The sequence below is a fragment of the Antechinus flavipes genome, chromosome 3 (assembly GCF_016432865.1).
Source record: "Antechinus flavipes isolate AdamAnt ecotype Samford, QLD, Australia chromosome 3, AdamAnt_v2, whole genome shotgun sequence".
Lineage (NCBI taxonomy): Eukaryota > Metazoa > Chordata > Mammalia > Dasyuromorphia > Dasyuridae > Antechinus > Antechinus flavipes.
The window spans coordinates 151,630,202-151,645,445 of record NC_067400.1 but is presented as its reverse complement, the minus strand read 5'-3'; the positions used below and the strand labels follow the sequence as shown (position 1 = coordinate 151,645,445).

The following is a 15,244-nucleotide window of genomic DNA, read 5'->3' as shown; positions in this document are numbered from 1 at the left end:
CTTAAGGAATATTGCAGTTTCATTATATAAGTACCTATTAACCTAGAACTCTATTAAAAGAATGTGCCTAGGGACAGCTAGGTGGCACAGGAGATAGAGCACCAGCCCTGAAGTCAGGAGGACCTGAGTTCAAATATGACCTCAGACACTTAAAACTTCTTACCTGTGACCCTGGTTAAGTCACTTAACCCTAATAAGGAGAGGAGAGAAGAGGAGAGGATGGGAGGGAAAGAGAAGAGAGGAGAGGAAGGAAGGAAGAAGATCCTATCTTTACTATTCAGAAAGAAGAAAGAAAGAGCCTATCTTTACTATTCAAGTGGGCTAGGAAAAAAAAAAAAGGATCCCAGTGGATAGACTGTTGGCTAGGTTTCAGGGTACCTGCATTCAAATCCTCTTTCAGGTACTTCCGACTCTGACTCATTTTTCTCATTTGTAAAACAAGACTCAATGGTGTGTGTAGGTTTCTACTAGTTCTATAACTATGATCATATGAATGCTTTTCCCAGATTTTATGCATGATCATTTTTACATTTAAGCTGTCATTATCTCTCTCCCATTTTTATTTCTATATGTTTTTACAGGGTGATAAAAATGTCAAAGCTTACAAGGTATCTCGTACTTATTGCATTTTAAATAGCCGTCTTCCTGAAGCCATCTCAAAGTGTTTAACTTAATTTCAAGTGGGACAGGTTTGCAAATCACACTGTAGGACAGATTACATCTGGAAAGGTTTCTAATAGGCAGCTACAGACAACCATAGTATATAAAGAGAATCTCATTAAATTCTAAAAGAGAAGGCCTTTGCTGAAATGAGTGCTTTGATACCCCACTTTCAGCAGACTCCATTATTTAGAGCCTGGAGGATATCTTACTTACTAAGGTACTTAGAGCTGCTGCTCACCTAATATGAGGCATAATTCTTATAGTTGGGATTTTAAACATGAAATGTTTTATTAGGAAATTGAGAGGCAGTATGACATAGTGGATAAAAAGCCAGATAGAACCCAAAAAGAGTTAGGTTCAAGACATGCATTTGATGCTGATTAACTGAGTGACCCCAGAAAGGTCATTTAACTTGTTAGAACTCTAGGCTAGAGATATCAAGCATGTTCTTGAGCTGTCGCAATATATACTAGGATGGCCTGAACTAGATTAAAATGTAATTGGAAAATATTTAACAAAATAAATAAAAACATAATACAACACAGATGATAATAATTTGTGGTTTTCTAAGTCAACATGTGGCTTGCAGGGATTTCTTTCTATTTGAGTATGGTACCCTTTTCTCTAGGTTATACCAAAAGTATTTAAGTTGCAGAGAAGATAAAGATCTATACTGTACTTTCCTCATCCAGAAAAATTTTAAATCTATGAAATCACAAGTTTAGCTTCCACTTTATCCTATTAAAAAGTCACTAAATAAACATCAATAAAAAACATGTGCATGTATTTAGTAGATTCTAACAAATTAATTTCATTGATTTAATGAATGTGGGTAGAGGTATAAAATGGCAAAACTCCCTAGTATCAGAGAACCAGAATAAAATATAATTGGGAAATGTTTAAGAAAACAAATAAAAATACAATTGTTGGTTGTTCAGTTGTTTCAGTTATGTTCAACTTTTCATGACCCTATTTGGGGATTTTCTGGCAAAGATGCTGAAGTGGTTTCCCATTTTCTTCTCCAGTTTATTTTACAGATGAAGAAATCGAGGCAGAGAGACTTGAAGAGGATTACACAGTTAATAGATATCTAAAATCAGATTTGAATTCAAGAAGATGGATTTTCTTTACCCCAGGTCCAGTGCTCTATCCATTGCACCAGATAGCTGCCCACAAAATATAAAACAACATAGACAATGTTAATAATCTGTGGTTTTTTTAATCAATTTGCAACCTATGGGAATCCATTTTTATTTGAATTTGATACCACTAAGAGGTATCACTGGAGGAAATGGAAAGGATAAAAAGGCTGATGGCAACATATAGGAGGAACTTTTTCTGTTTGTTTTATTTTCTCTCTGTAGGTTCCCATCCTTCTTCTCTGTATATTTATTTCCATTAACTTTTCCTGACAGCATCATACTTAGCTTAGAGGATTAGAGTTCTCTAGATATCTTCTATAGGATTAGAGTAATCCACTAGTTCTGGGTCCCCCACACCCCATACTTTGCATTATAATAAATAACTCAGAATTTTAAGGGTTTTTCAATATTTCCACTTCAGATAATAAAATTCTTTCACATGGCTGCTATGATGGGAATTTAGCCACTTCTGGGCATCCATATCCCACTCCTGTTTTTACAAGCCTTAGTCAAGTTAGTAAATATTTACCCAGCATGCCTGATCAGGCTGAAGAAAAAAATGATAAACTCAATTTGCCTGCTGCTGGAATTAAGGAGGAGGAGGGATGCAATTGACTCCAATTAATGCATCTAATAAACAAGACAATAAAATATCAATTGTGTAGGATGGACTTAAGAAAAACTTGGCAACTTTAGTGAAAAGCTCTTTACTGAGAATTTTTCACAATTACAAAACACCTACTCGAATGCCCCACTTATCTTCTTGAGCATTGTTCCCTTCAAATCTAAAGCATCTTCATACATTTTTAAATGAACTCATCTTGTATGTTCAACAGTTAAATCTAAAAAGCCATAAGGTAGAAGCAAACAAATTGCATACTTAACTGTGATGCTGTATACAAGTCTCTAATTGCACTAGAAATATCCCTAGTATTGGTCCAGATCAAAACTGAGATTTACAAATGCTTTCCACATACAAGAGTACACAAATCGAATAGTTTTAGATGAATCAAGAACTCTTCCTAACCCTTTGGTTGTTTTTCTTTCTATCTAGTGATTGGACTGAAAGAATAAAAACAGAATGGCTACAATTCTTGAAGTTTTTTTTTTTCATGTAACATTCTAAAATTACTGTTAATATGTATCATCTTGCCTTCTTAGATGAAAAGAGGTCTTAGCAAATATATTTTCTCATGTAACAGTTACATTATGGATAAAACAAAATCAGTTTCTTATAAATTTCTCATCTCTATCTCAAGATGATTCTATATATTTCCCCATTCTTTTCCTTCTTCTAATCACAGAGGATGAGATGATCTTTCATCTAGACCCTTCATTCCTTCTCCTCCCATCTATAACAGAACTATTCTCCACTGAGCATTCCTGGTCTCTCTTACAGTCAATACTTCCTTTTTACTGACACAAGCATGTCTCAGGCTCTCTAATTCTAATGACATCATAAAACTTCAAATCTTCCTTTGACCCTGATATTATTTCAAATAAATATTCAACCCCTCTTCTTTCCTTCAGTGCTAAAATTTTAGAAATAATCTGATTCTATTTTGTCACCATCCACTTAACCTACTGTAACTTTACTTCAATTTCCCACTACTCTGCTTAAAAAATTCTCTGAGACCATTAATGAGTTCTTAATTTCAGATCCAATAACCTTTGCACAGTGCTGGTGTTCCAGCATTAGATATTATTGATTACCTTTTTATACCTTGTGACACTTCTCTGCTGTTACCTCTCTTACAGATCTTTTTCTTACCTCTCTTATAGATCTTTTTCTTCTTTGGAGAGGGTATGAGAGTTCACTTTTCTCTGCATGCTCCTATGTACACCCAAATTTTATCCTTAGCCCTTATCTCATCTTTCCCTACATTCTTATCTTTATCCCCCTTCTTATTTACTCCCTGATTTTACCTACCATTTTTATTGCAACAAAACCTTCTAGATTTCCAGACTTCCTTGAATTTTCAGGTCAGAAGCTCCTGCCTTCTGAAGGATGTCTTTTTTGTCTGTTCTTCCCATAACACTTTACCCACTGCTTTCCTTTGGGGGTTCTGACTAAAGATAATGCCTTAAAATCTACATAACCAATCCTGGATATGGAATTCCCTGAGTTCCAAGTCTATTTTTCAAAACTGATTTCTGGGCATCATCACATGATTGTTAATACTGACACTTCAAGTTCAATGTCCCTAATGAATCTCATCATCTTCCTCCCCAATTCTGCCATATGTCTGAATTTACCATTCTGTTGATCCTCCTAGCCTGTATTTACAAAATTTGATATCATAACTGACATAAGTGGGAAATATTTAATGAAACAAATTAAAATATAATAAAATACAGATGTTATCATATGGATTTCAAATGTACCTATAGGGATCCTTACATAAGGTTCAGTGGCCCTATTTCTATTTGACTTTGAAACCACTGGAATAGAAGACCTTTAAATCCCTTCTATTGTAGATATTATAGCTTTGATTTAAAAACCATACTTCATAACTTTTGTTATATCTTACTCCATCATGTTAAGGAGCACATAAAGATAGAACAGAAGTTCATAAGAAAAGTTTAATCATAACATTGTTTCCTACTTTAAAAAAAATGTTTATCTGTATCTGCCCAGTCAAGTATAGCACATACTTAATTATTTAGAGTATATTTCAACTATCTTTCAAGTAAAGCTTTGTCTCCAAGTTTATTCCAAAATTAAGTACTCTTCCACAAAATACTGAACGTAATTAGATCACATTGTATATGCTTTACCCAGGGGAGGAGCAGGCAAACTTGATGAGCACAGTGGGTTGGCAAAGACTGGGTTACTTAAGCATTAAAAATCAGAAATCATGGGAGTTGCTCCTGAAAGAAATAGCAACCAAGCACCTGGCCCTGTGGAGACCCCACTGAAAAGCTAGAATGAAGTCATCTTAGCTTTAAAAAGATGGCAGGGAGTGGGGGAGGCAGGAAGGGAGTGATAAAGGTATAAATGATTTAATAGCTTGGTAAGGATATAAGCCAAATTATTTACTAAGTAAAAACTTTTTTAAAAAGGATTTCAGATTTTAGAATAAGATTTTTCCAAGCTATCATGGACTTCAATTACAATAAAAAGATGCCCACTATCAAAAACACCTGAACATCTGACTCTCATCTACTTTTAAGTTTTTCAGTCTTCATGACATCAACATTTTACTTAATACCATCTCCTCCCTCTTTGCAAACACACACATACAGACACACAGATTTATTGTTCTTTTTGCTTTCATCAAATTGTCCTGTTTTTAACAAAGAGACAAAGATGGAGACAGTTTCTCTGTGTCTAAAATGTTCCCTTTTGTCTCTGTATCTTACATCAAAGCTCATCTTAGTTGCTACCTCCTCTCTGAGATCTCCTTGATTCCCCCATTCCTACCCTCACTCCTACCCCCTAACTCCCTCTCTAAACTGAGCACTATCACCATGTCTGGTATACAGTAGACTCTTGTTAAGTATTAAATGAACTGAACTCTAGTTGTGAACAGAACAAAAAGCATTGGTTAATTTCCTATTATGGAAACTATACAGAGTTCAATACAGGTAAAGGCACAGAGTGCTGGAGTCAGCTTCTACCCCTCATGAGAGCCTCAAATTTTCTGGGTGAGCATTTACACCTCAAAAATCAGCAACTGCTACATATCATGACTTGATTTATTATACTGCTAATTGTTTATACAAAAGAAAGTGATGCAGGAAATGTTAATGTTATAGATTAAATTTAAAAGTGTATCTTAAGTACCTTTTTTCTTACTGGAGAGCCAGATGTTAATCAGTTACCAGCTCATCCCTGGTTAAAAGTAATTTCATAAAACCTGAGTGGGCAAAATGTCTTTGTTGCATGAAGACTATCATGAAAAGACTAAGAAAAAGAATCTAGGGGAACTTATCAACTTTGCAGAATTTTCTTAAAAGTGTTCAGAAAGATTAGGGAATGAGAACTCTATATCTGAAGAAATGCAAAAGGATGACGAGGTATGATATGATAAAGAAGTAAGACTATGGATCAATGAGAAACAGCAAGAAGAAGGATGCCAATGACCCTAAATGGCCACCATCAGACACCTTCATGGTGCATAAACTATGTTATCCTAAAATCAAGGATAAAACCCCTGACACATCCATCAGAATGTGGCCAAGAAAAGAAAAAGAAATGAAAAGAAACTTAGTGAAATAACACTGAGAAGTAACTTTATAATAATAAGTGGACAAACTGAAGAAATATCAAAAAGAATTAAAAACTGAAAGGATAATTTGATGAAAGAGAACAATAAAAGCTGCTCAAAAAAAAAAATGATGGAAATGGAAGAAAAGAAAGAGATGGATAAAAGGTGAATGAAGTGGAAAAGAATAAAGATAACAAATTATAACACTTTGTGCTTCCACATGAATACTACAGATTAGAGGAAACACCATTAAATGAAACACTTCTTATTTGTCATGGTGTCATATGTCTTCATTAGGTTTAATTAAATTATGATAATGTTGTAGCTTCTCAAGGCCATTCTAGACATGAAGTGGCTATGAGTGTCTTGGAGCAAGTGAAATTATATCAAAGTTATACATATTTTCAAACATTTTTTTAAATGAAAAGGCAATCTTATTTTCTTATTCTGTGCACTAGATTGTTTGAGTTTGCAGGTTGTCTCTCTTTTTAGATTGTAAACTCTTTGAGAGTAGGTATTATCTTTTGCCTTTCTTTATATCCCTAGCACTTAGCACTGTGCCTGTCACAAATAAGGCACTTAAAAGCTTATTGGCTGCCTGAGATAGAAAGATATCTATTCAAGCTGTCTAGACCTTGATAACAGAGCTCCTACATTAAATGTTGAATGTGATGGAGTATGGACAAGACTAGCTGGATATAGAACTTAGAGAAAAAAATTGATGTTACTGAATGAATTAATAAGAAAGGAAAGGAAAGAGAAATTAACAGGTTCTGAAAAGACCTAAAAAATAAAATTTATTCAAACATTTTGTAAAATGTAAGTTCTCCCACAAAGGTTTTTGGACAGACTAATGGGTCAGTTTAAATATTTACACTTTTGTAGGCTTCTCATTCCCCCTCTCTGTCAAAAGTTTTTAAAAAGCACAGTACTGTCCTTATGCATATAATATCAGTATATCCTGAGAAGAGCATACTATGTAACATTTCTAAAGATGTCATTCTGTCTTTTTAATTTTTTTTAATTGTGAACAGATAATTTTAAAAAATCTTTTCCTATTTCCTATAAGTGTGATTCAAAGCCATGGGAAATAGCATGGCTAAATGGAAGTTGAGAATGAATATTATTAAGGAAATTAATAATCTAATTAAAGAAAATATTCAAACAGCAATCATTTCAGTGGTTTTTCTTAACTGAAAAGCATTTACAAATCATGATCCTACAGTTATCAAGGACCTTAGGTATCATCTAGTCCAATCGACTCATGAGCCAGAATGAAATGTGACTAGCATAGCTATTTCCAGATAGATACTGACCTGATCATTCTACAAAATATTTCTAAGTAATCACTATAATGAGTGAGAGTCTTGAATCAGTGAGAAATTGAAGATAATTATTAGATAATGGAAGAAATTAATTCTCAAGTATACGCTTTACTCTGGAAATACAGAATTCAATAATCCCTTCTCAGATGCTCTATATATGCCCATGATGTATGTATTCGCAATCACCTCAAATACCCAAATACAGAGTCCTACATTAAAGATGGCAGCTAACTCTAATTCTTCTTACTATAATTGAAACTATACTACTATGTGCTTTACCTTGAGAGAAGCATTTTGTACTGTTTGTGACATCATAATTGAAATATGAGAGTGGAACATCAGATAAATAAGTTCAAGAAGGAAATCACGTTTATTATTTCATTTGTAAATAGGAAATTGGTGAACAAAAGAAGGATATTTATAAAATTGGTAGTCAGTGCTTTAGAACATCAGAAATTCCCTTCCCATAAATCTTTGGCATACTTTTCTTTGGATCTTCTGAGATAAATTTCTGTATATAAGTAATCCCTAGCAAGTATGATAAGAAAAACAAGAAAAAAAAAAAAAGACCCTAATGCATCTGAACTAAATTCCCTAATAAAATTGTCCTAAGAATTCTACATATATTAGGATTTAAAATTTTTTCTGGGAAGAAATTTAAGGGAATATATATATATGCATTGTCTATCAGTTTTGGGATTTTTTAAAATCCCTGAATTGCTGCTAATTCCCCATTTTTGTTCATGAGAACTATTTACATGATATTGTTATCTCTATGCAATGTTATCTATGAGCATTTAGGTTGTTTAGGACCAAATTCTTTAGATCTTAATCCTCAAAGTCTCAGTTCCAATAATGAAGGGAAAATATCAGCAGATGATAAAACAAAACTATTCAAAGAAAATGTTAATGGTCTTAGGATATTACCATAATCAAGGTAATGGGGTTAAATTGGCTCGCCAGAGTTTACTGTGTATTTTAGCATTGTAACTAGTCTCAACAAAATAATTCTGTTTCTAAGCCAGGCCTATAGTCTTACTCCAAGAGTCACTTCTGCATAAGCCCAAGATTTCACAGTTTGAGACATGCAGGAAGCATGACAATAACCTCTTTAACTCTTAGTCTATTCACTGGTAAAATAAGAGTGTTGACGTAAGATGTCTAATGTAGTTGGCAGTTCTTAAAGTCTAAGATTCTATCATCTTGGGATGCCTCTTGAAGGTTCAATATAGCAGCAAATCTCAGCTTATCTAAAAAGGGATCCTCAGATCAGAGGATTATAGATCAAGGGCTAGGAAGAACTTTAAACATCACAGCTTCACAGGCAACCACCCAGGTATCATTTTTGAAATTATAATAGAATTCATATGTTATATGGGTATCAAAATTTAATACACAAAATATATTTTTATTTGGCCACTTATGTGAATTTTCTATAGGGAAAAATTATAATTTTGTCTTATTAGATCTTTATGATGAGTGCTGACAGTCCCAGATGCCAGACTCCCTATGAGAGCATCTGCTTATTCAGTCAGGATTAGGTTAAACTACTTAACCTCCAAGAAACTAAATCTACTTCTCATAGGTATTGAGTTTAAGACACAAAAAACATAGTTTTGTCTTGTCATATTAGTTCACTTAAGATTTCAAACATTATATTAACATTTTTTTAGTTTACTGACAAAAAAAACGATCCTTTGATCCAAATGCTATTTGGACAGTCATTGTTAAATATGAAAAGGGGAGGCTCTCTTTTGAGTCAGACTGTTCAAAAAATCATGCTGTGTGTAGAATTGCAGGAGTTTCAGATCAGTCAGTGCATGATGCTATGTACCATATGGGCAGGAATAAAGATTAATTTTTAATTGGAGAGATAACCTTCTGGAATTTCCTCAACTGTACTTAATTTAATGGAAACACCTTGCTTTATTCAAAGTTAACAAAATTATATTCTTTTTGTTTTATATTTAGAATGTTTGGGTTTAAGCATGTAAACACACATATACAACACATAGAATAGGTATACTGTCTATCACTAGATTCAATGTTCCCTCTGATTTTTGGCATAAGTATAATGCATTTATACTACTAAAGTACATTCTAATGGGTTTAGGATCTATTACAGAGATAGCTGACAGATGACTGTATAATGGAATACACTATTTTCCAAATATTAATGAGTTATAAAATACAATATCATCTCACTGAATCAGACTGATCAAGTACTTATAAAATATGGGACAGCTATTCCTGCACATTCAGAAAGAAAATTCATAACATTCTATGGAACAATTTAAATCTTCCTGGGGGTTGACCCCAGGGAATTTAAGTCCATAAACTTTTTAATTTATGAGCTGAATGTAAATCAAATTGTTTTAATTATTTGGGAAATAGGATGTGAAAATTGAGCATACAGATGAGAATCAAAATGGTTTAGTGGTCAGAGGGCCATTCTGGGAGTCCTTGGCCCACCTTAAATCTCTTAAATTCTCAATGTTTCAGGCAATACTTAAAAACAGAAGTTTCCAAACAGCAACAGATCTGCACTGGTAGGGAAATGGGAGTTCCCTACATAGATAAAATAACAGAAGGTCCATTTACCATCTAGGCTCCATTGCCTTAAAAGGAAAAAAAAAGACATATTCAGATTAGTATTACCTACTAGTCCAGAATCTAAAGCTGACACATGAACCAACTAGTGATTACAAAAAGAGTTGTTTGAAAATAAGAGGGATTGTTTAACTAAAGTCCTTTCCCCAACATTCTTTAACACATTTAAATGTGGGGTTTCTGCCTGTAATAATGGTTCCCCAACAATCCAGTAACCAGTAGTAAACAGTAATGGCTTCTTTTAAATTAAATTTTTTTATCTAATTGGCATAGGGAACTTCTTGACAGAGAACTATACTGGTAGACAACGAAGACTGTTATAGCTTGTAAGAAACAAAACATTTTCTCCCATAAGTAACTTTTGGTGGTGAGTAATTTGCCTTTAGAATTGTAATTCTGATGAGGGGTGGGAGTGGGGAGATGGGGACAGGATTTATTAAGCACCTATACTAAGCATTATATTAAGAGTTTCATAAACATTACCTCATTTGATAACAACTGAGAATTAATGATACCCTTTTCTCCCACAATGTCTGGACCTGGAACTATTTGACCTCACCTAGCATACATGAAGAAAAAAACCTGAAGAAATAAGCCCATGAAGCCATCTGACAATCTGTGTGGAGGTGCTTGGAGCTAATCCATGGAGAAACAGAGGAGGAGATTGAATATACTATACAGGCAAATAAAAACCCTCCTGTAAACTCCTAGAGCAATTTATTTTATTAGCCCAAGACACCAATAGCTCAGCCTTCGCTGCTCATATAAGTCCTGAAGGTTTCTGGGATATACATGTTTAGAGAGTTGCTCAAGTGGAACAATGTGCAGAAACTTATAAAAAGTGTTAATGCTATTTACTATCAGTTGCTGTCTGTTTGCTTATGGAACATACCCAAATCATAGAGTTAACAAGGAAAGCCTACCTGAACTAAGCATGGGTCCCTAAGAACAAGCTAAATCATCTCACTATTGTAAGCTTGGCAGCAAGAATGAAGTGTATTCCTTGCCTAGTGCCACTGAAGAATCTCAAGATGCAGAAACTTTGGCAGCTAGAAGATCTCACCAATGAAACTGTCTATGTGGGCACCGTTCAAAGCAAATTGGATCAGTACAACTAGCTACTTGAGGTGGACTTTTGTATTGGCCAAGACATTCAAAGAAGGACACAGACAATCTTATCAAAACCTTGCAAGAATGGCGTGACAAATGTTCTATTAGAAATTAAGCAAAATTAAGCCTCCCAACAGAAGGAGAACTTCAACTGGACTCAGCAGCAGGTGGAGACCAAGATCACTAACATCAAGAAAACATTAAAGCTACAGCAGAATTTCATCAATTCTAGAGACTGAGTAGCAGCTGGTAGAGCCAAAGTGCCCCTCTCATGCTGAACAATGGGAGCCCACTAAGAAAATGTCTGAAGTGAAAGATCTGGTGTCCAGCTGCCACTGGGCAGGCTGGGGCAGCAAACACCCAATGGATTGGGGAAGGGAAATAGCAGAAGCCATGGTTTTTCCTTTTTTACTTTTGGTGGGTTTACTGTAATATGAAGTCTCTCATCCTTTCAATGATTTCCCCAATTGGTATGGTTTTAGTTAACTAATGCTTGTTTTCAGCTGTTCCTTTAAAACTCAAAGGCTCTAATGATGCCATCAAGTTATGTCCTTCCTTTCTCTGCCAAATGTTCCAGTGATACATGTTTTGTCACAATATCAAAAGTGGTATAAGAAATCTCTAGCCAAGTATCAACAAGGCAGGAGTCTTCTTTCGGCTTCATCACTAGTTGGCAGCTCTGATTTAAAAGAAAGGGATGTGTTCTAGGCTGTGCTTACTAAACCGAGAGATTTCTTGCCTATTAAGCCTAGTTTGTCTCTTACTAGTAGGAAAATAACTGGTTCAACTAATGACTGGGAAAATGACTGAGCTATACAGAATAGTGCTGTGTCTTTGTTCAGTATGGTGCTGGATGGCAGAAGCTGCCTCTCTAGGCAGCTATTCCCTTCTGGCTATCTTAGCTCCACAGCTCCTAAATTTGTGAAGGCATTAATTGTTCCCTCATCAAAAAAAATCTAAGAAAATCTCTCCTTGGTGGGGAGAATGATGCCGGGGATCCCCATTTAAAGGATTGGCTATTATGCCCCAGACTTCTTGCTTCTCCCCACTTAGCAATTGGCCCAGAGCCCTTTTGGTAAGATTTTGGCAAAGGAAATAGATTTGCCTGGCATTTCTGGACTTGATTGTTTCAGGTTATATTTTAATTTTTTTGTTTCAGGTTTTAATTCTAAAACAGTTCAATTCTTTCCTTTTCTTTTTTCTCCTTTGTTAACATGTGTTACATAGTAACTATAGGTGATTCACATTGCATCTAATTGAAGAGTTTTATTTTTGTTTTAAAATCAAAGGTTCTGGCCTGATGCTGAAAACAACCGCTCAAATGAAAGGGAAAAGGCTACTTTAAAGGGGAAAACATTAAAATATCAATTTATTGTTAAAAAAAAAAAAAAAGAAACCTATCTTTCCCCTGCTAGAAAACTCTTCTTCAAAACAGAGTTAAACTGCAGAACAATGTATAATTGTACATAGTCAAAGATTCCTCTGAGAAAGGCTCATTGGTTTGTACTGGTGGAAAAGATCTTTCTAGTAGTATAAATTGGAGGTATAAAGGAGCAGCTAACAGCACTGGGAATGGAGAAAGGAAGACTCATGACTGGAAAAATAGAAAAGATCCAGGTTATGGAGAACTTTAGAAGTCAAACAGAGAATTTTATGTTTGACAGAGTCTCACTAGAAGTTACCGAATGGTCAGACCTGTGCTTCAGTAAGATCAGCCTGACAGATGAGTAGAATATTGGATTATAGATTTAGAACTAGAGGGACCTTCGTGGTAATTTCGCGCAGCTCTCATTTTATAGACAAAAGAATTGAGACCCATATAAGTTAAGTGACAATCTCAACAATACAGCTATTTAATGACAGGACAGGGGTTTGAATCCAGCAAGCCTTTGCACTTCACATTTGGCATTTGTTTTACAAAAAGCACTGATGCAAAGGAATGTGTTCAAATATCCCTCCAGTCAATCCTTAACTCTGTCATTATCTGTATCACTTTGATGAACCCAGATATTGATGGCATTGTCTTCTCTCTAAAATGCTCTCACACAATATTCAAAAACAGAAATTTAAAATATAATTACATCTAAAAGCATCATCTAATAATATTTTCATATTTTGTTCCTGGGGCCAAGTCTTGCTTCCAATAAATGCTGACATTGTCATCCTAAGCAAATAATCCAAATTTTCATTGCTCTAGTCAACTCTCTAAGACTTAACTTTAAAATCTCTAATTAAAATTAAGTACTAACCTACATTGATAAAAGGAACTTTCACAACTGAGAGTTTACTGAACAAATGAAATCTTAAATGAAAGATGCTATCCTATCTTATCCTACCCTTGTGTCAACTGTGGTAAAAAAAAAAAAAAAATTCTCTCCAGTAATTTTTTCTCATATCATTAATTTGTTATATGATGTGCCCAATAAAGATCATTTGGAAATGGATCTCACATTTTCCTTGTTTTGAATAACTCCAAAACCATAATCTACTGAATAAATAATTCTTGTATTCCATACCCTAACTGCTGACTGGTATAGATCTTCTCTAAGAGGAAATAAACTCAGATCTTAAAGTGTATAATGTATATATATAGAAGCCTTGAGATAAACTACCCCCCAAAAAAGGCATTTTTGTTGATGTTTTTCTGTTTTGTTTTGTTGTTTCTTTGCTTGTTTTTCTAGCAGGTAACAAAATGAAAGAGAAAAACTTGGAAAAAGAATTACACAGCTGCAGATAATTTCTTAAAAATAACACCATTTTTCCTTGCCCCCACTGCTTTTCAGTCTCTGATGAGTCTAAGAAATGACCTCCCTGATAAAGTTATCTGAAGCAAGGTTGAAAAATATGTGTTATGGCTGGAGTAATGATAAACTAAGAAGAATCATTTCCAAAGTCATCACAACCTTAGAAATTAGCTTTGTGTTTATTTCAGTTTCACATGCAGATAACTGAACATCACATTCTTCATTCAACTTCGTGGCCACTATATTTCACAAAACCAAATTATGACATATTTTCAAAGACTTGAGGATTTTTTAAAAAGTGTTTAAGAATGCTTAAAAAACAACCATTGTTGGCATTTCCAATAGACTTGTGATGGAAAGTGCCATTTGCATTCGGAGAGAACAATGGGGACTGAATGTGGATCAAAACAGTATTTTCACCTTTTTGGAGAGTTGTTGTTTTTTTTTTTCCTTTCTCATGTTTTCTTCTCTTTTCATCTGATTTTTCTCATGTAACATGATGAACATGGAAATGTTTAGAAGAATCACACATGTTTAATTTAGACAGATTGCTTGCTGTCTTGGGGAGGGAGGAGGAAGGAGAGAAAAAAAATGGTTTTGCAAAGGTGAATATTGAAAACTATAGTTGCATGTATTTGGAAAAAACAAAATTCTATTAAAAGGGAAAAAAACAACCCCTGTTGTTCTTACACAGGAAAAAGGAGGAGAAAGGGAAAAATAGAGAAGTAGAAAGAGTAAGAAGGGAACAAAGAGACAAAATAAGGAAGAAGAAAATAAAAAGTAAAACAAACACACTGGCATTGTTTAATAATTTCTGCTTCACTCAGAGTCAGCTTTCATTTAAGGTTTCATTTGTTCAGTCTCTATCTCTATCAGAAGACAACCAGAGATGTCTTAATATTAAGATGGTCATAAGGAATCAAGTAGTGATAGCAAAAATAACTCCTCTGTTCCTCCTCCCTGACTCTGCTCAGTGTGGCTAGACAAAAGTCACCCACAAACTGAGCCAAAAACAAGGACGGTCCTATGTTTCAGACTAAACCAGCAGGTTAGATTATTTTTAACCTTCCTTCCTTCAATACTGTTTTCAGCATCTAAGACAGTTTAAGGTCATATTAGGTTTATGGACTTCTAGAGAGGTCAATGAATAGCCCATTGTACCAATCCTTGAGCCATCCTAGCTATAAAAGTCGCTGCTTATGTGTGAGCATGACAATGGATATTAACCCCTAATTGTGAAAAGTGTCTACCTATTCTATATCTACTCTGGAGCATCAGAACCAGCCTGATTTATTTTTTTTTAATTTTAATTTAATTTTATTTAATAATAACTTTGTATTGACAGAATCCATGCCAGGGTAATTTTTTACAACATTATCCCTTGCACTCGCTTATGTTTCGTTTTTTCCCCTCCCTCCCTCCACCCCCCCCCCCACGAT

At 34.5% G+C, this 15,244-nt stretch overlaps 1 protein-coding gene and 1 pseudogene across 1 annotated transcript in view; one reads left to right on the top strand and one right to left on the bottom strand.

Moving 5' to 3' along the window:
- Positions 1-15,244, bottom strand: part of FARP1 (FERM, ARH/RhoGEF and pleckstrin domain protein 1) — a 299,358-nt gene that overhangs the window by 177,652 nt on the left and 106,462 nt on the right. The window lies entirely within an intron of this gene.
- LOC127553354 (COP9 signalosome complex subunit 7b-like) lies at positions 5,818-11,493 on the top strand (annotated as a pseudogene).